The sequence below is a fragment of the Lissotriton helveticus genome, chromosome 5_1 (assembly GCF_964261635.1).
Source record: "Lissotriton helveticus chromosome 5_1, aLisHel1.1, whole genome shotgun sequence".
Taxonomy (NCBI): Eukaryota; Metazoa; Chordata; class Amphibia; order Caudata; family Salamandridae; genus Lissotriton; species Lissotriton helveticus.
The window spans coordinates 991,548,012-991,569,126 of NC_136065.1; positions in this window are offsets into that span (position 1 = coordinate 991,548,012).

Consider the following 21,115-nt stretch of genomic DNA (forward strand, 5'->3'; position numbering starts at 1 on the left):
GATTTTCCACCCAGGCGAGCTCTCTTAAATCTGGGAGTGACCAGATGCCTGAGGGAGGCAGATCTCAATTGTCGCAGGGGATGATAAAAGGCAAACCTGACACTGAGGTATGGTGGGCAAGGACCGTGTAAGGCCTTGAAAGCCAGTGTTAGGATTTTGAAGCGCACTCTGAGAGCAACTGGAAGCCAGTGAAGTTCCGCACGTTGTCTTTGTACACTATGGCATTTGGGGATGTTAAATAGAAGCCTCACTGTCGCGTTCTGGACTACTTGAAGTTTGCGAAGCAGGAAATCAGGTGCGCCCACATATAATGCGTTGGCGTAGTCCAGACGCGAGAGAATGAGTGCTCTGGCCACTGTTTCCTTTGCTTCCTGGGGAAGAAGTGGAAAGAACTTCCGGAGGGTAGTAAGAGTCCCATAACAGGTTCCCGCCAATCGCGAGATCTGCTCTCGGAAGCACAGATCGGCGCCAAACCAGATCCCTAGGTTTTTTGCAACTCCACAATTTCCCGATGGTCACGGCAATCCAGTGGGCCAGATGGATTCCCTAAATCCCACTGGGAATTGGCCATACAGGAGAATCTCTGACTTGTCCTCATTGCATTTGAGAGCAGCCTTGGCCAGCCAGGCAAAAACCGAGGACAAGCATGATTGGACTCTCATTGTATCGAGGTTGTTCTTGTCCCATGTGAAGAGAAGCTGGGTGTCATCGGCGTAGGCCATTATTTTTGCACCCAAACTCTCTGCAAGATATACCAGGGGGGTCAAGTATACATTGAAGAGCAGGGGGCTTAGAGTCGACCCTTGGGGGACTCCAGTGTCCACCTTGCTAATCGATGACTGGTAGTGGGGGAGCCAGATTTGTTGTGAACGGTCCGTGAGAAAGGACTTGACCCATTTGAGAACCGCGCCAGTGATGCCAATGTCCTCTAGCCTAGAGATCAGCTGGGCATGAGGAACCGTGTCGAACGCGGCAGAGAGGTCCAATAAAATTAGGGCCGCTCTGCCGCCTCCGTCCAAACAGTCCCTGATGGCCTCAGTGACCTCCACTAGCGCGGTCTCAGTACTAAAGGAGGAGCGGAAACCTGACTGGGCAGGGTGTAATGCCCCAGTAGATTCCACGAACCTCTCAAGTTGACGAAAAGCCACTTTCTCACAGACTTTGGCTAATGCTGGGAGCAAGGAGATGGGTCTGTAGTTGGAGGTAACCAGGGGGTCTGCGGAAGGTTTTTTAATTAGTGGGAGGAGTTTGGCTTGTTTCCACTGAGATGGTACGTTACTTGTTAAAAGGGATGTGTTAACCAGGTCAGTGACTACCGGTGCAATAACTTCAGCCACTCCACTCAGAACTCTTGCCGGACAGGGGTCCGCCGGGGAACCTGATTTCAGCGCCTTTAGGATGGCCAAGACATCCTTCACCTCAACCTCGATGAAAGAGCACATTACTTCTTTGGTCTTTATGCTAATAGAAGGAATGAGGGGGAGGGGGGAGGTGTCCTGTTCTTGTGTGGCCTGGGCAGGTGGGGGAAGGGCAAAGCCAATGATCTTAAGGCTGTCTTGAATTTTCTTTATTTTGTCAATAAAGTAAGTGGACAGTTTTTCACACCACTCCTCCGAGGAGGGGGCTGCCTGAGTTTCTGCAACCGGGGACGTGAAACTTTTTACTATGGCAAATATTTCTTTACTATTATTTTTAGCTTTAAGAATCCTATCTGCATAGTAGTCACCCTTGGCTTTCTTAATTGCCGCATAGTAATCTTTTTGCCCCGCTCGGAGTTTTGCCTTAGCTAACGGGCAATACTCCCTTCTCCACGATCTTTCCAACATTTTACAGTTTATTTTTAGACTTTTAAGCAGATCCGTGTACCAGGGGGAAGCCGGGGTGGCTCGTGGGCGAATATTCGCTTTCGTATGCGATAACTGGCTTGCGGAGGTGCTGATCCATGACGAGAAGTTCTCGACCGCTTCTTCGAGATTTCCCGATTTATCCGGTAGAGTGTGGGCTAGGGAGGTTGCCAGGGCTGGGATACTGATCCTAGGGGGGAAGGGGGTCTGTTGTTTGTCAGCTGTGGCGTAAGCCCTATCCGTTGCCCAGGAGAAGTTAACCAAGAAATGGTCCGACCATGTAACTGGGGAAGGAGTTTCGATGATGATATCAAAATTGGAATAGACCAGGTCGAGGCAGTGGCCTCCACGATGGGTAGTATCCGGCCCTTGCATTTTAAGCTGTGCTATGGTGCATAAATCCACAAGGTCACTAACCCCAGGGGCTGTAGGGACGTCCGCGTGTATGTTGAAGTCTCCCAGGAGCAGAAACCTAGGGAATCTCAGCGCTCTCTGGACCACTAATTCCTCCAATGATGGAATGAAGGAGCCCAAGGCGCCTGGAGGGCGGTAGATGAGAAGCCCACCCAAGGTGAAATTAGGCGTGAGAGCAATTGAAAATTCCAATGCTTCCGCATCCTCGATGACCCCAGTACATTCCTTGATCAGGGACCATTTATCTCTATAAATAACTGCCAGTCCTCCTCCCCTGCCGGAGCTGCGATCCACCCTAGTGATTTTGAAGCCCCTGGGAATGGCTAACTCAATAGTGGGGGCACAATGAGTGTGCAGCCATGTCTCAGTCACAAATAAGAGGTCGAGCGAGCTGTCAAGTATCAGCTCGCGGACCTCCTCCGTGTGTTTGACTAGGGACCGGGCGTTAATGAGAGCAGCTCGGATTTGGGGATCTCCCTCTTTTTTTCCCAAGACGAATGGGGAGGGAAGGTCCGGTGTAAGTTGGAACTGGCATACAGGGCAGGACACATTAACAGAGTGTTGAACCTCCCATGCCTTGCAGATATCGCAGGTGCTTTTGTTGAGGGATAGGAGAACTTCACTGCTATACCTTATTGACCTGGTTGTATAGTCAGCGAGAATAAGTCCAGAGTTGGTGCCTCCGTTGCCAAGGGATTAGTGGTTCAGGGCTGCCCACAGAATGTCGTCATTTAATTTAATTTAATTGTGGGTTTATATAGCGCTAGAATCAACTCCCGGAGGAGTATCTCCGCGCTTCGACCGCTGGGGAACCCGTCCTGGCTCACCCTGAGAGATGGTCCCTAATGGGTATCTCTAAGGTGCAACCAAGCATCCCCGGCGGTCTGGGGGGCCGTTGTGAAGATGAGGCAAGCTAATGCCCAGAGTTGCCGAGTGTGGTCCCTGACTGGAGTGGGCACCGAGGCGAGAATTATCGAGCCCGCTGACCCTGGTCCACGACCCTGCCGCGTCGGGAATCGAACCCTGGTCCCAGGCCGTCCTCTGCTTACGGGTCTGCCGCCTCTAACCAGTGAGCCACACCACTCCTCCACACCACTCCTCCACACCACTTAAGTCCTCGTGTGTGGCTGGATAGTTTGAAAACCCAGCGTTGTTCCTTTTTGAGCAGATACTCTTTGGAAATGTTTTTGTAGTGTTAATTGAAAATCATTGGGTGAATGTCTTGCTACCGCTAAGTGTGTATACAACTTTGTAGTGGTTTTGCCACATGAGATAGTACTCCTGTGTTCTGTGATTCTGGTTTTCATGGTGCGTGTTGTCATGCCAACGTATTGGCGGTTGCAAGGGCATGTGAGCAGGTACACAGTTGTTTAGGGTGGAAGCTCTGGTATTGCAAGGGACAATGACTGTCAGTGGGCTTCTTGTAAGTGGTAGTGGTGAGCAAGCAGCGGACACTGCGAAATACGTCGGGTGATTGAGCCGGAACAAAATTCAACAAGGAAATAAATATGGGCTTCAGCGTGTTGTTTTGTATGATCTAAAGAACATCTGTGGATTGGATTGACTTGGGGTTGGCGAACCCCGCTCTGGCCCTCAGTAACCAAGTCGGCGCCGGTTTGTTTTCATAAATATTGCTGGGATTGATATATATATATATATATATATATATATATATATATATATATATATATATATATGAAATATATATAAATATATTACCTACTGGCGGTCGCCAGTAGGTATATATAGTTAGGATTTTTTCCCTATGGGTTTTTTGAAAATTCTATGTCTAATAACTTTGGCGTTTGTGGACGGAATTGGCTGAAATTTTCAGGAAAATGGCACATTTTGTTTCTGAGCAGCCCCTGAAAATTTGGGGGGGTTTCGTCAAGGGGGGGCCGAGAAAAAAGGGGGGTCCCAAAACGTGTTTTTAACATTGATTTTTCCATAGGGCGGTTAGCCTCACTTTTAGCCCGAACGGCTGAATAGATTTGCACGAAACTTGGCAAAATTGTAGGGACTGGTAGCCCGATGTGCCTTTTGTAGGTCTCAATATATGTGCTCCAGTGGATTTTGAGAAATTAACGTTTAAAAAAAGATATATATCTGTAGCAGCGGACCGGGCAGCGCTCCAGGACGCGTACCTTTCGCGCAACGGAGCTTTGTGAAGCGAAGCTGATTGGTTCTCTGGCGTCTGTCAACATTCCAAAAAGTCCGTAGCTGCCGCCATCTTGTCTCTCGGTAGGATCGAGAGACAAGAGGAGGCCAAAACAAAGGGGCAAATAACCATAAGGGGGCATAGTAGATCCTCCCTGACCCCCTAGGTTTAATGTGGAGGCTTTAAAACGGCCCCGCGGGGCAAAAAAAAATAATTTTTTTTTTGTTTTTTTGCGTGGGTAGCGCCCGGTCCGGGAACCGGGAAGCTTTCTGGGCAGCGTACTGCAATGAAAAATGAATGATAGACTTTTATTTTTTAAGGATTGTTTATTGTGTTTAATAATTTATTAAACTTTCTAACGCGGCGCGTCATATGACGCATTACGCGACAACGCAGGTCCAGAATATAGTGAAAATGTCTCCACCAACCAGCGGACGGCACACAACCCCTTTCAGCAGGCTAAATAGTTCTGTTAAATGACAACAGAAGGGACAGGCAACAAGAACCATCAGTCAAAGAGGGGAGGGCAAGTTCTTCTCTACCGGGTCACGTTGGAGCGCTACCGGAACTGATCGAATTGGTAGTCTACAGTGTTTCTGGATGTTTCAGACTGAAGCTGGCGTTAGCATGAGAGCACCACCATTTCGTAGCTCCGTCGTGGCCATTCCACGAGCAATCATGCTAGGCGCTCCCCACCAGAAGCCTGCGGGAGTCGGGGGCCCCCCAAGACTTTTGTAGAATCTTCAAGGATGAGGGGACGCTTTCGAGAATGGAGCCCAAGCTCTAGCAGACAAGCGTCCGAGTTCCAAGGTGTCGCAGGCCCATTTTAGTGGACCACGCCCAAATCTGAAGAGATGGCCGCCATTTTGAGAGTCCTGTGGCAGCCGCCTATCGCTGCGCCGCAAGAGCGGGAGCAACTCAAGTACATGGTGAGCGAGACGCTGTAGTCGAAAGAGCGGGCGGTAAACAGCTGAATAGCGGAAGAGGCACAGTGTAGCAAAAGCGGGCTGAATGGCAAATGAAACGGAAAAGGGGTGCCCCACTACAGCGTGTCTTTAGGTGAAACGGATTGTGGGACAAGGTGAAGAATGGAAGAGTCACCAAAAGGAAAAAAGTTTCGCTTGACCCCGGGAGCCGGCCACCTATGTCGGGGGCGATCTCAGGCCACACCAGGGCAACACGACTTGGGGAGGGGGCCGGAGCCAAGCGCCCCCTCCGAGTCCGCGACATGACACCGTCCCTCGGGGGCCTCCGTCAAGCGGTTCAGGGTGGCACCGCATCACAACAGCCCCCACTTACTTTAAGAATAGTGAAGATGAAGCAATTGCAAATAGGCTTCAGACAATGTTACAAGCACTCCTCAAAACTTTGAACTTTCAGAGTGCATGAGTTGGGACAGCGAGGGGTGATTTGGTTTCTCGGATTTGGTTTCTCGGACTGTTTTTCTGGTCTCTCACCACTGGCATAGTTTAACGTTTTCTTGTTTCTAGGACATTAATAGGTTTTATCATTACGTTATGTTATCGTTTCTTTGTTTGTTGTTTAATAAAAGTTCATGTTCATCAGTGGCCTACTGATTTTCGTTTTCCTATTTTTTTCTTTCCAGGTTGTTTCATGGTAAAGTTTCTGTTAACAGGATACAGTGATCACTTCGTTATTATTGCATATGTCCTTTTCACTAGGGGTGCTCTCTGGTCGGGCCAGATGACGTATCTCTAGTAAATGGTCCGGGTGAAAAAGGTGCATCAATCAGTGGGGAGTAGATAGGCATGACAGATTACAACGGGGGAGAAAGGTCCGCATTACGTACCCTTTCACTACTTGCAAAGATTTTCCTACGTTTATATGCAAACAGGGAATACCTCCAAAAATAACTAATTCCCAAACAGTCAATGTTCGGACAATCAATCAATCAATGAGGAATGAAATAGGTACGACGTGTTAAAGGCTTGCGTTACCTACCCTTCACTATCTGCAAAGGGAGAGAGAATATTCCTATTCTTCCTCGTTTGCAGGTAGAGAAGATCCTTAAGAGAATTAACTTCGAACAATTCAATGCTCGATTGAAACAATCAACAAGGGGTACTGTGAACACAAATGAACGCCGCTTATGTACATACGCATTGCTATTTTCAACAGGTTGTTCCTAATGTTTCTATTTTAGCGAGGTCAAAAAGAGATCCCATTAGTGGCCTACTGATTTTGCTCGATTCCTTTTGTTTTTTTACACGATTTTTCGCTATCTGCAAAGACTAAACAGAGTATTGCGACTCTGTGCTTGTTTGTAAATAGAGAATGAACCAAAGAGAACAATCAATCAAATGGAGAGAGAAGCAGGCACGACGTATTACAAAGGGGGCAAAGGGCTGCGTTAACTACCCTTCACTATCTGCAAAGAGAGAGTACTCCTAATAGAAATGAGGGGTGGGGGGCAGTATTCAAAGCAGATCAGTGTGCATAAACACGAAAATGTTTTTACTTACCACGTACTTGACATTCGACAGCTTATGATATTTGCTATTAAAAAACCATTGAAATTCACTGAAAAAACCATAGGTTATAGACTATATATAGTTAGGAATTAGCATTTACAAAACCTTGAAAATTCACTGAAAAAACCATAGGTTATACACCATATATAGTTAGGAATTAGCATTTAAAAAACCTTATTTTACTCACACAAAACCATTGAAATTCCATATATAGTTAGTTGCACTAACTATATATCGCGCACCCGCAATCCACTGCTGATCATGTCACATATTACATCATTCATGACATGGTCAGTGACATCACTGATGACATCACTGATGACATCTCAAATGACATCACTGATGACATCACTGATGACATCTCATTTGACATCATTCTTGTGCTAATACGATAAACCTCTTCAGACTCTAATATAACCTTAGATACACTCAGTGTAAACAGACACTCACACACTGCCACTCATCCATGGAGTTACTCACACACCCAGTCAGTCATGCAAAGAAACAATCTCACCTCCATTTCTTCAACTATACAGTTAAACACACCTTACTTATTGAAACATATACTAACACATATTTACTCTCTTATACAATCCCTGATACAAGTTCACAATGATCGATACAACCACTCACTCATTCAGTGGCTCTCATGCACAGTTATTTATATATGCCAACTCTCACATGTACTGTGTTTTACATATGTACTTACTATGACATGTAGCATTGAGATATCCATTCACTCATCAATACACTCATGCACACAGTCAACTGCCCATGTAGCTGTTTCCACATGCACTCTTGAACTCATACACCTAGTGAATAAACTGCTCACACATCTATGCATAGAGTCACACACCTTCCAGCCACCCCCACACAAACTCAATCTCCCATAGAAATACTTGGGCAACCAATTAATAACACATATAGCCTCTCGTATAGCTAATGATCAACACATGCAGCAGTTTACAGAACAACAGTCATAATGATGCACAAATTAAGACAGTTTAGTCACTAACCCATGCATTCAGTGAGACACATTTAATCACTCACTCATACAGTCAGTCATGCACCTACTAAATCCTTCATCCAGACACTTATACATCCACTCAAGACATATTTTAACTTTACAGAAAAATACAGTCACTGCATGTTGTCATCAGTGATGTCATTTGAGATGTCATCAGTGATGTCATCAGTGATGTCATCAGTGATGTCACTGACCATGTCATGAATGATGTAATATGTGACATGATCAGCAGTGGATTGCGGGTGCGCGATATATAGTTAGTGCAACTAACTATATATGGAATTTCAATGGTTTTGTGTGAGTAAAATAAGGTTTTTTAAATGCTAATTCCTAACTATATATGGTGTATAACCTATGGTTTTTTCAGTGAATATATATATATATATATATAACCCCCCCCCCTCTTGGAACTAATAGAACTGGAGAGTTACGGTGTAATAATACATGGGGGACTTCAACTACCCTAATGCCGGGCAAGCATAAAGGGAGTGTCCACCAGGGGGCCGGCATAGATGTTTCACCTGAACCCCATGACGAACTCTCACGAACCGAGGCCACACCTTTGAAGAAGTTTTAAGAAGAAAACGAAACGCGTCAGGTGCCTCTATCTGTCTAAATAAAAATGCTGCCTGCATCCTGTTTGCCGTGTGCGTCTCTTCTTCTCTCAAACTGGTAGAGAAATTCAGGCTGATATATATATAGATTTGTCAAGTGGAGCTGAGAAAAAAGGGGGGTCCCAAAACGTGTTTTCCCCATGTTATTTTCCATAGGACGATTAGACACGTCTACGGCCCGAACTGCTGAACGGAATTACAAGAAATTTGGCAAAATTGTAGAGTCTGATTCACAGATCACGCTTTTGCTCAAATTATGTAAATCCCTCCAGTAGTTCCTGAGAAATTCAAAAGAAAAAAATAGATATATCTAGGCGCGCTTACCGTACACGTACCGTACACGTACGGTATGCATACCTTCCCGAGCAAGAGCTGCATGCTGATTGGCTGTCAACTGTCTGTCAACACTCCTAACCAGAAATTGTTGGCAGCCATCTTGTGCCTTTTTTGAAAAAAGCACGAGCTGCATGCTCATTGGCTTTCAACACTCCAAACTAGGAAGTGTTGGCAGCCATCTTGTGCTCAGTAGACCAAGGCACGAGAAAGCAGAAAAACAAACATGTGGAACGTAAAAAGGGGGCAGGGTAGAAACACCCTGACCCCTTAGGCCTGCTCAGGTGGTCCCACACGGACCCCCAAGGCCCCAAAAATGTTTTCAAAATGCCCGGTCTGCTTTTTTTCAAATTACCCCCCCGGGGGACCAAATCCCGGGGGCATAGTGAAAAAGAAGTGTGGGGGGAGCCCCAACCCGCCCACACTGCCCCGGGGACCGCCACCCCCCGGGGCAAAGCAACACAGCCCCCTGGCGCATACTGGAGGTTCCAAGGGGAATTGGTTCCCCCTCTGCAAACGCGCCAGGGGGCTGCGTTGCAGAGAGGTGTAAAAAGGGGCATGGCCTCATTACACCTCTCTGCAATGCAGTCCCCTGGCGCATACTGGAGGTTCCTGGTGGGCTAGTTGGCCCCCATGGACCCCCAGTATGCAAGGGGAATTAGTTCCCCCTCTGCAAACGCGCCCAGGGCCTGCATTGCAGAGAGGTGTAAAAAGGGGCATGGCCTCATTACACATCTCTGCAACGTAGCCTCCTCGCGTATACTGGAGGTTCCCGGTGGGCTAGTTGGCCCCCAGGCACCCCCAGTATGTAAGGGGACTTAATCCCCCAACTTAGAACACTCTACAGGGGGCGTTAGCACAGTGGTGAAGGTAGGGTAGCGGTTTACGGGGCTTCAGAGCACTCATGATGGGATCGCTCTTTACTAAATACCAGTGCTTACATAGTCCCTCACCCTAGAATGGTGAGCACTGTATCCAGTGATCATCCTTATCTGCTCATTGTTTTTTTTTCTTGTTAACTCTGTTTAAATCATGAGGTCGAAGCAGGGTCTCCCTCTTTATTTCATTTACTTTATGCAATGCCTGATCTAAAACTTAAATGCTATAGCTTCTCAATGACATCACTCATGACATCTCAAATGACATCACTGATGACTCATTTTATTTACTTATTCTTCTGCTTCAGCCCAGCGGTGGGCGCCATCTTGAGTGTGGCAGGTGGGGACAGTGCTCAAGTCGGGCCGTCCTTCCCACCCTTCTTCCTCCCTATAAAATGTGTAAGCCAACCAGACGGCGCAGCGGGCTGGCGCAGCGGGCGCGCCGGACGCGCGCCGAAGCCGCGCCTAAGCCAAGCCCGTCTGCGCCCGTCCGCGCTAAGAACGCGCTAGGCGCGGGACACGCTGTTTCCACTTCCCCTGCACTCAGGTACGACGTTTCCGAGTTGCTGTCTATGCGCCACACCCTTCCTAGCCCTTCCTGTTATGTACATTCTTTCTCCGACCACCTCTGGGGCCCCTACTTCTGCCGCCAGTGTGGTTGGTCATCTTCCAATCCCCCCAGTCCTATTCCTCCCCCCTCCCTCGTCCTCGGCATAAGACAGCCTCCTTTAGCGGTGGCCTTATCAATGCCAGATCCTTAGCGCGACACGGACAAGACATCCATGATCTTATCATAGCATCCGATCTGGATGCCTTGTTCATCACTGAATCTTGGTTGCACGATGCTTCAAATCCCGATCTTGCCACCGCTCTCCCCCCTGATTACACCATCCTCAGACGAGACAGACCTATTGGTCGGGGAGGCGGATTGGCCATCATTGTAAAAAAAGCACTTAAGTGCCACACTTTTGACCTGGCCTCCTTTAAGGACTGCGAATCCCTGGGATTTGTTATCCACACTAGCTCCTCCTCTGCCTTTTCAGGCGCACTTGTCTATCGCCCCCCCGGAAATGCCACTACATTCTTGGCCTCCCTTGATGAAACTCTGGCAGCTTTTCTTATCCATTACCCCACCTTCACTCTTTTTGGAGACTTCAATCTTCATCTGGAATCTGACACTGACCCCCACACTCTCAATTTCCGCCACTCACTGGAGATTTTCGGTCTCTCCCAATTAGTCTCCCTTCCTACCCATGGTGCTGGGCACACCTTGGACGGCATTTGTACCAATCTGTTCTCCTTAGATGCCGCTACCCCCGTACCACAAATATGGACAGATCACTGTCTCATTCCCTTCTCCATTAATAACAAAACCTTGCCCCCTCCCCCCATTAAACTCCCTCACACCCCTTTCCCTGTTAATTGGAAAAAGGTAGCTGAATACATCAAACTCAATCCACAACCGGCAGTACCCCCCCCTACCATCACGGGCGACACCTCATTAGATTCCACAAACTTCCACCTGTGGATTGAGAGAGTAATCTCTGTAAATGCAAAATCCGTCAGCCAAAAAACCGTCCGAGGAAAAAAGAAACCCAATGCCCCCTGGTATACTCCGGCCCTCGCTGTCTGCCACCTCAAGTGTAGACTCTTGGAGAGAGAATGGAGAAAAACCTACAACTCAACGTCCAGATCCACTTACACTCTCCAGAGAAAGCTATATCTCTCCGAAATAAAAAAAGCAAAAAAGGCATTCTTCACTTTAGCAATAGATGCAGCAAAACAGAAACAACATACGATTTTCAATATCGTAAAATCTTTCACTCATCCCAAAGCACTGGCACTTGAAATTCCCCCCTCACAAGCCCTCTGTGATCAAATCGCTGATTTCTTTGAGGAGAAAATCAATAATATCCATAAGGACTTCCCCCCGGCTCCCATCCTAATCCAAGCGTCTGACACATCTACTCCCTCACTAAACCAATTTACAGCAGTCTCCCTATTGCAAACGCACAAAGCCATACTAGCCTGTAAATCAGGTGCACCCACAGACTCCTGCCCCCCAGTCATCTTGCACCACCTCATTGAGTCTGTCAACCCTCTAATCAATGCGATTGTGAACGAATCCCTTGACTCCGGTATTGTTCCTATTGAGTGGAAGAAGGCCACAGTCAAGCCCCTCATGAAAAAGCAAAATAAATCCCCTACTGATTTGTCCAATATGCGCCCAATCTCACTCCTCCCTGCACTAGGCAAAATTACCGAGCAACTAGTCCACGAGGAATTAAAGAATTTTGTGGAAAATCAATGCATCTTACACCCGCAGCAATCCGGTTTTCGTTCCGGCCACTCCACAGAGACCGCTTTGATTGAGTTGTCTGACACCATCAAGTTCTTGCAGGATGAGGGCAGGCAGGCCGTCCTCATCCTGCTCGACTTAACCGCGGCCTTCGACACCATCTCACACACTATTCTAATTAATAGGATGCGTGAGATCGGTGTCTCGGGCTCCGCACTTGCTTGGATTACATCATTTCTATCCAATCGCTCTCAATCGATCTCCTTAGGCCCCTTTGTTTCCAGTGAACGATCCATCACCTCAGGGGTACCACAGGGATCCATCCTGAGCCCCCTCTTTTTTAACGTGTATATGGCCCCCCTTCTTGCGTTGATTGAATCACATGGGATTCTCGTGACATCCTACGCTGATGACACCCAGCTTGTCGTCACTATTGATAAAAGACTCCCGGATGCTGCCATCAAATTCCAAAACTGTCTGTCAGAAGTCTTTTCTTGGCTCAACCTGCACCATTTAAAATGCAACAGCGCCAAAACAGAAATAATTCCCCTCGGTAAAGGCACATTCTTTTCCCCCAAAGACTGGTGGCCTCATAAATCCGAAGCACCACCGAGCGCGGTAGCCTCAGCACGCAACTTGGGTGTTCAATTTGATGCTTCCCTCAGCTTCGATGAACATGTGCGCATTACCGCAGGGCGCTGTTTCAGTCTGATCAGGCAATTAAAGAAATTTTTTAATTTTCTGCCTATCAGTGCCAGGAAATCAGTCGCGGTGGCGCTTATCCTCTCCCGGCTGGATTATTGTAACGGCCTCCTGGCAGGTATCAAGAAGTCCTCTCTGAAAAAGCTACAAACTGTCCAACATGCAGCAGCCAGGCTTGTTCTGAAACTCCCCCGCAGGTCCTCAGCCTCTGCAGCCCTCAACGCCCTCCACTGGCTGCCCCTCCACAAGAGAATCCTTTTCAAGCTCTTAGTCACTGTATTTAAAGCTAACAGGTGCTTGGGTCCATCCTACCTGATTAAGCGCTTCCAGCGCTACAATCCAACTCGCTGTTTGAGGTCATCGGGCGCCAACTTCATCTCTGAACCCCGTATAAAATTAAAATCCAAGGGTGGAAAGACCTTTTCTTTTCTGGCGGCCAAGGCATGGAACCGCCTTCCCCCCAGCCTTAGGCACGCCCCCTCCGAAAGCCTATTTAGGAAATCCTTGAAAACTTGGATTTATACTCAGCCCGACTCTTCAGTTCTCGCAGCCATTTGATCCATGCTCCCCATAGACGACTTTCTGTGTGCTCAGCGCCAAGATGCTCCCTCCGGAGCGAAAGTCAGCGCTTTACAAATGACAATAAATATCAAATATCAAATGACATCACTGATGACTTCATCCTTGTGAAAGAGTGGCAGACCTCCTCTCAGTGTAATATAACCTTTGATACACACATTCAAAAATAGAAACAAAAATTTTCAAAAAATGGAGATACCAATACCAGTTACAACCTATTGAGTAATTCCACCATTTATATACACATCCACTCATTCACTAACAGTACTATATAGTCACTCATGCATGTACTCACTCATCATATGTACTGATACACCTACACATCCTGTTACACACTAACAGTCATCCATAGAGTTACTCACACACATACTCACACATGCAAATAAACTATCAAACATCCATTTATTTGCATATACAGCTATACACACACTACCACACTTACTTCTATGGAAACTTACACATACTTACTCTCTTAAACAATCACCTATAGAAACACATACTTATTTAAACAGAAACTCTTCCAATCTCTCACTCTCACATATACTCACTTATATACATCAATACTCACATATACTAGATTAAAACATATGTAGTTACTCATAAAGATACTATTGAGACAGTCATTCACTCAGTAACACACCCATACACACACTCATCCACCCATACAGTCCTGCACACATGCTGTCTTCAAAACACATACAAACAGTGAGTCAGTCATTCATGCATCTATGCGCTAAGTGATACCCCCCACCAAACCATACAGACACTCAGACTGATACTCAAAAAAACAAGTAATAACCCATATACACACTCATGTAGCTACTCACCAACCCATGCAGCCACTTATACACAAAGTGAGACACTGATACATATATTTACATTTTTAAACATTACTCGCTAATATGTGTATTCACTAAGATACACTTAATAAGTCAGTTAAACAATCAATTTTACAAAAAAACCCATCCATTTAGACACTTATTTACCCATTTATTCTTCCATCGACCTTTAGATATACATATATAAAAAATATTTATTTTTCAGAAAGACACACAATCACTGGATGATGTCATCAGTGATGTCATTTGAGATGTCATCAATGATGTAATGAATGATGTCACTGACCATGTCCTGAGTCATGTAATATGTGACGTCATCAACAGTGCATTGCGGGCGCGCGAGTTATAGTTAGCTGAACTAACTATAACGGGGGAATTTCAAAGGTTTTGTATGAGTGAAATGTCCAGCTAACTATAACATGTGTGAAACCTATTGTTTTTTCAATGAATATATACATATCTATATAGATATATATATATATATATATATATATATATATATATATATATATATATATATATATATATATATATATATATATATGTATTTATATACACCATATATGATTATTACTTACAAATTAAATGTGTTACCCTGTATAACCAACCATTAAAATTCTGACTATGGATACCACAAATACCCTAAATGCACATGTAAATACTCTTCTGAATTTAACCCTAACAGGATTTTGGTATTGAACAACAGTATGTATCTTGATTCCAGCTGCAGCAATTTGTGCTCATCATGTCTTCCCCTTCTCATTCTTGCTACTTGGTCTATTGCATAATATGAGAGGTCATTCATATTGCCCTTATGCACTTCATTAATGTGTCGGGCAACTGGGTATTTTATGTCATTATTTTTGACTGCCCTTAAGTGGTGTAGTATCCGAACGTGCACCATATCGAAGGTGCAGCTCACATATAGTTTGGGGCAAGTGCATTGCAGGATGTATATTACAAATTCACTTCTACAGTTCAAAAAACGTCTGATCTTCTAAGAGCTTTACATTAAAGCAATGTAACCTACCTCTCATTAGGGTCAATCTTACAAGCCTTACACTTTAGGCATTTGAGAAAAGCAGGACTCGCTTTTAACCACTCCTCCATACTACAAACTTCTGGACTGCTATTCACCAGATCCTGCCCTCATTGACCTTGCTTTCTTGAAAGTGAGCAGCGGTTTACGGGGCTTCAGAGCACTCATGATGGGATCGCTCTTTACTAAATACCAGTGCTTACATAGTCCCTCACCCTAGAATGGTGAGCACTGTATCCAGTGATCATCCTTATCTGCTCATTGTTTTTTTTTCTTGTTAACTCTGTTTAAATCATGAGGTCGAAGCAGGGTCTCCCTCTTTATTTCATTTACTTTATGCAATGCCTGATCTAAAACTTAAATGCTATAGCTTCTCCGAATAAGTCTCTTAGTCAGGCTGTCCTGGGCTTCTGTCAGAGCTGATACCTTGCTACAATTCCTTTTCAGTCTGATGTCCTCAGCATAGGGTATGTTCATCTTCAGTTTCTAAGGGTGAAAACTTCTGGCTTGCAAAATGGAATTGGCAGCTGTTGGCTTTCGGAAAGATGCTGCCCTGCGTGTGATGCGTAACTTTGAGCTGGCCACCATGCCTTTCTCTGTATAACAAGACCGAGCCCCCAAAAAAAGCAGCAATACAGGATCAAATTGCCTATAGACAGGGATTATTGAACCAGCATAAATCACAATTTTGTGAGTCTTTTCATCACAAAATAAAGAAATTAGCCTATCTTACTGCATGCAAGAAATATTACCAAGGTGTATTGGCTGTTTACTATCACTCGATACTTAAGCCCTGAAGAAGTCTCAATGTGTGAGACAAAACGCGTCGGCTAAGAAGAGAATCCATATGTGATCTTGGATTTTTTCCTGAATTGTATTTTCACAATAAAGAACTTTGGAAAAAGCTAATTTCACTGAATTCCGGACTTATTTTGCAAGACTATACATTTTAATTTGTACTATGGACCTTTGAAATTATTCAACAAGAATTTCTTTTGGATGGGTGCTGATTCCTTTTTGTTCATTGCAATCTATGGGCTTTGCCCTTGAAGGAACATAAAGGGTTGTGTTCCTTGGATTTCAAAGCACCATCCCCACTACTCTCAGGCCACAGGTGAAAGCAGGTGCATTTTCTTTGTCTCAACCCTTTCTTCTGTGTATAAAGGACTCGCTTTTAACCACTCCTCCATACTACAAACTTCTGGACTGCTATTCACCAGATCCTGCCCTCATTGACCTTGCTTTCTTGAAAGTGAGCAGCGGTTTACGGGGCTTCAGAGCACTCATGATGGGATCGCTCTTTACCAAATACCAGTGCTTACATAGTCCCTCACCCTAGAATGGTGAGCACTGTATCCAGTGATCATCCTTATCTGCTCATTGTTTTTTTTTCTTGTTAACTCTGTTTAAATCATGAGGTCGAAGCAGGGTCTCCCTCTTTATTTCATTTACTTTATGCAATGCCTGATCTAAAACTTAAATGCTATAGCTTCTCCGAATAAGTCTCTTAGTCAGGCTGTCCTGGGCTTCTGTCAGAGCTGATACCTTGCTACAATTCCTTTTCAGTCTGATGTCCTCAGCATAGGGTATGTTCATCTTCAGTTTCTAAGGGTGAAAACTTCTGGCTTGCAAAATGGAATTGCCAGCTGTTGGCTTTCGGAAAGTACAAGTGTGTAGTTTGTTATCTTTTACATACACTTCTAATTCAAGAAAGGAGACCTTTGTGTCCGTAAATCTGAGATTCAGTGAGTTGTTATTTAATTCCAAGATGAAGTGTTGGGCTGATTCCCCAGTGCCCTCCCGAACTACAAAGAGATCGTCGATGAATCTCATCCATACAATAATGTTCTCCTTCCACTCTCTGACATATTTGACAAGCCAAATCCACTGCTTTCTAATCAAATACTGTTTTCACCGCTTCCTCTCTCTCTCTAATCCTGGTATCCATTCCAGTTCACTATCTCCGAAACGCTTGTTTGGCAATAACAATTTAGCTAAATAAACTTCAGAATCATAATCTTGCCCCGCCGGGAAGCCTCCCTGTCTCCTCTTCCCATCAGAAGTCTACAGGAGTCCACAATATCGGGTCAGACAACTTCCCAGATCCCAGACGTCCTGTGACCCACTGTTCCACGTTACACACACATATATATATATATATATATATATATATATATATATATATATATATATATATATATATATTCACTCGCACTTTGCCTCGTCGCAGGGGGAGCTCGTTTTCGCTGGTGCCATCACCGGGATCGAGGCAGTCTCCCGCTTACATCCAACACGATAGTTTCAAAGTATTAATGGCACTCCACTCAGAGATTATTTTTCAAGTTATTTTAATGATAACAATTGAGATCGCCTACGCGTTTCGAACTTCAGCGTTCTTGATCACGGCATAATTTTAGACAGTCAGTCCTTCTTTCCTTTCACATTTTATACACATGTATGGAGCAGCTCTCCATATGCGTGGCTTGGGGAGAAGAAAACGACCAACATATGGCCAACGTAGCGTTGTGGCTGCGTTTCATTGACGATCTGTTCCTGCTATGGAGGGGAACCAAGCAGGAATTTCTTGTATTCTTCGAGGCTCTAAACAACAACAAAGTTGGCCTCAAATTCACCTTCAACCTGAGCTCTAACGAGATAGAATTCTTAGACACGAAAGTGTATGTGAAGAATAACAAGTTGGAGACAACTGTACATCGTAAGAAAACTGCCACGAACAGCATTCTCCACGGACAGAGTTTCCACCCTGAGAGCTTGAAAAAGAGCATACCATATGGAGAGCTGCTCCGCATGAAAAGGAATTGTTCCGAAGAAAAAGAAATGGAACAGAAGTTTAAAGAGACAAAAACTCGCTTCATGCAGAGGGGATACAAAATGAAGGACGTTGTCAGAGGTGAAAACGCAGCCAGGGAAATGCATAGAGATGAAATGCTGATATCAGGAAATAAGATGAAAAGGTCATTACCAAAGAAAAGGAAAGGAAAACAACCGGAAACAATAATTACAGATGAACAACCATCCCTAATGGAAGAAACAACGCTGGAAGAACAACCAAGACTAATAATGAGATACACAAAGGAGAGTCACAAAATACAAAAAATACTAACCAAATACTGGCATGTTCTAAGAAAGGATGGTGACATTGGCAGGGACATAGGAGTAAGACCGCTAGTGAGCTACAAAAGAGCCCCGAATTTATCGGATCACCTTGTACATAGCCATTTTGAAATTCGGAAAAAACCATCCTGGTTAGAAATCAAAAAAAGAGGATTCACAAGATGCCTAGTATGCAAAGCATGTCAGATTGGCAAAAATCTAAAAAACATTTGTGATCCATCTGGGAAAAACTTTGAAATAAGAGATGTGATAACATGTGAAACATCCTTTGTGGTATACATATTACAATGTAAATGCGGTAAGGACTATATAGGGAGTACCACGTGTCCATTGAAAAAGCGAATACTTGAGCATACTCGTGCGATCCAAAACAAAGACTATCCGTACGCCATGGCAAAGCACATGGCCACCCACCCTGGAAAATCATGGCAGTATATGACATACTCTGGCCTAGCGGTGGCACCGCAAAATGAACGTGGGGGGGACAGGAAATTGAATCTGAGACGACTCGAGTCGAGACTCATCATGAGATTTAAAACAATGCAACCTCAAGGACTGAATGGAGACGCTGAATTACATGTACATTTGTAAATATTGTAAATATCGACACTATAGCAAACTGCAATCGCTGAAAAATACTGTATGTTAGAACTGTATATCTACGCACCCAAACGGCAAACACATAGCATACCTCTCCCATACACCTGCGGTCAGTAAATGCGGTGACCAGGGCACTCAGCCTGTGAACCTTAAATGCTTCCAACTACATCTGCATGCGCACACACATCCAGATGCTCAGAGCCAAGATAAACCCCGAATAAATATATATAGGCATAATACATAATACTGCGCGAGGGAATAATATCAGCGCGCAGGAAGCATTTCACCGCAAGGCCACACAGGTTAAGGGAGCAGCACTCAGAAATGCTTGATTGCAAAGATACACTTGTAAAAACGAAAAGCTTACAAAGGGCACTAAGCCCAAGAATCTATTTCTTTAAGACACAAGTGTAAATTAATCAAACAACTGATAATGCGCGAACTGATCAATGAATTAAATTGTTCAAACGCACACATGAAAAAACTGCACTACAAGTCCCAAAATGCACAGCTGCATACATGTGTATAAAATGTGAAAGGAAAGAAGGACTGACTGTCTAAAATTATGCCGTGATCAAGAACGCTGAAGTTCGAAACGCGTAGGCGATCTCAATTGTTATCATTAAAATAACTTGAAAAATAATCTCTGAGTGGAGTGCCATTAATACTTTGAAACTATCGTGTTGGATATATATATATATATATGTATATATATATATATATATATATATATATATATATATATATATATATATATATATATATATTCACTGAAAAAAACATAGGTTTGACACCAGTTATAGTTAGCTGGAAATTTTACTCGCATAAAACCAATGAAATTCCCACGTTATAGTTAGTTGGACTCACTATAACTTGCGCGTGCAATGCACTGCTGATGACGTCACATATTACATCACTCATGACATGGTCAGTGACATCACTCAGTTATAGTGAGTCCAACTAACTATAACGTGGGAATTTCATTGGTTTTATGCGAGTAAAATTTCCAGCTAACTATAACTGGTGTCAAACCTATGGTTTTTTCAGTGAATTTCATAGGTTTTTTAAATGCTAATTCCTAACTATAACTGATGTGAAACCTATGGTTTTTTCAGTGAATTTCATAGGTTTTTTAATAGCAAATCTCTATAGGTATGAAATGTAATATTTTTTATAATGAATTTTATATTTTATAATTATGTAATACTATTTTTTTATGATTATTTTGTATTTTTTTATTTTTGTGCCCCGGAGCGCTCCCGGGGCGCGTACCGATGCGCTCACCGGTGAGCGCAATGTTACGGCGCGCCCCGGGGCGCATACCGGTGAGCGTCCCGAAAACAACATCGTGACGTATCGCGTAGCCGCGTGATGCGTCATATGACGGACAGCGTAGGCGCACCCGGAAGCACCCGAGCGCATATGATCGCGCAACGTAAGCGCCGCTGGGCGTGCCCCGGGGGCGCCCCCGGGCACGCACCAGGGCGCGTAGCGTAAGCGCATCGGGTCATGTGATCTGAAAATAACACTTTTCATTGGTTCAGATCAGTTTTGCTTTCCAAATGATGAAAGCCCGGATCATGTGACTTGAAAATAACACTTTTCATTGGTTCAGAACAGTTTTGTTTTCCAAATGATGAAAGCCCCCACCTTTTTTCCTCATTCTCACTTTGTTATTTGAGTGAGGAAGACCTGCATTTTCCTTACAGAGATGGCTACAGTCATATCAGCAGCTGGAGCATCTACCCCCCCACCACCACCACCACCATCAAAAAGAGCACCAGAAGATCACATTGGTGGTCAAGAAGAAGAGGAGGAGGATGATGAAGAGGAGGAACAGACAAGGCAGTTCCTGCCTGAAGATAATCCCGCATACAAACCAAAAGAGCACTTCATATGGGAGTTTTACAAAATCCCAAGGGGTTTCAAAAAAGTCAACGCTGCGAAGGTGACTTGTCTGATCTGTGGTGCTGTGCTGTCCAGGGGGAACCCTAGCAAAAAATATTCCTTTGGGTTTCATACTATGATTCGGCACATGATGCGTTTGCACCCTAACAACTATTCTGCAGCAGAGGTAAGGGACCTCTGCAGAAACCTATCCCAATCAACATCTAGACCCTCAACATCCAAAGAACCCACTCCATCGGGTCCAGAGACAAGGG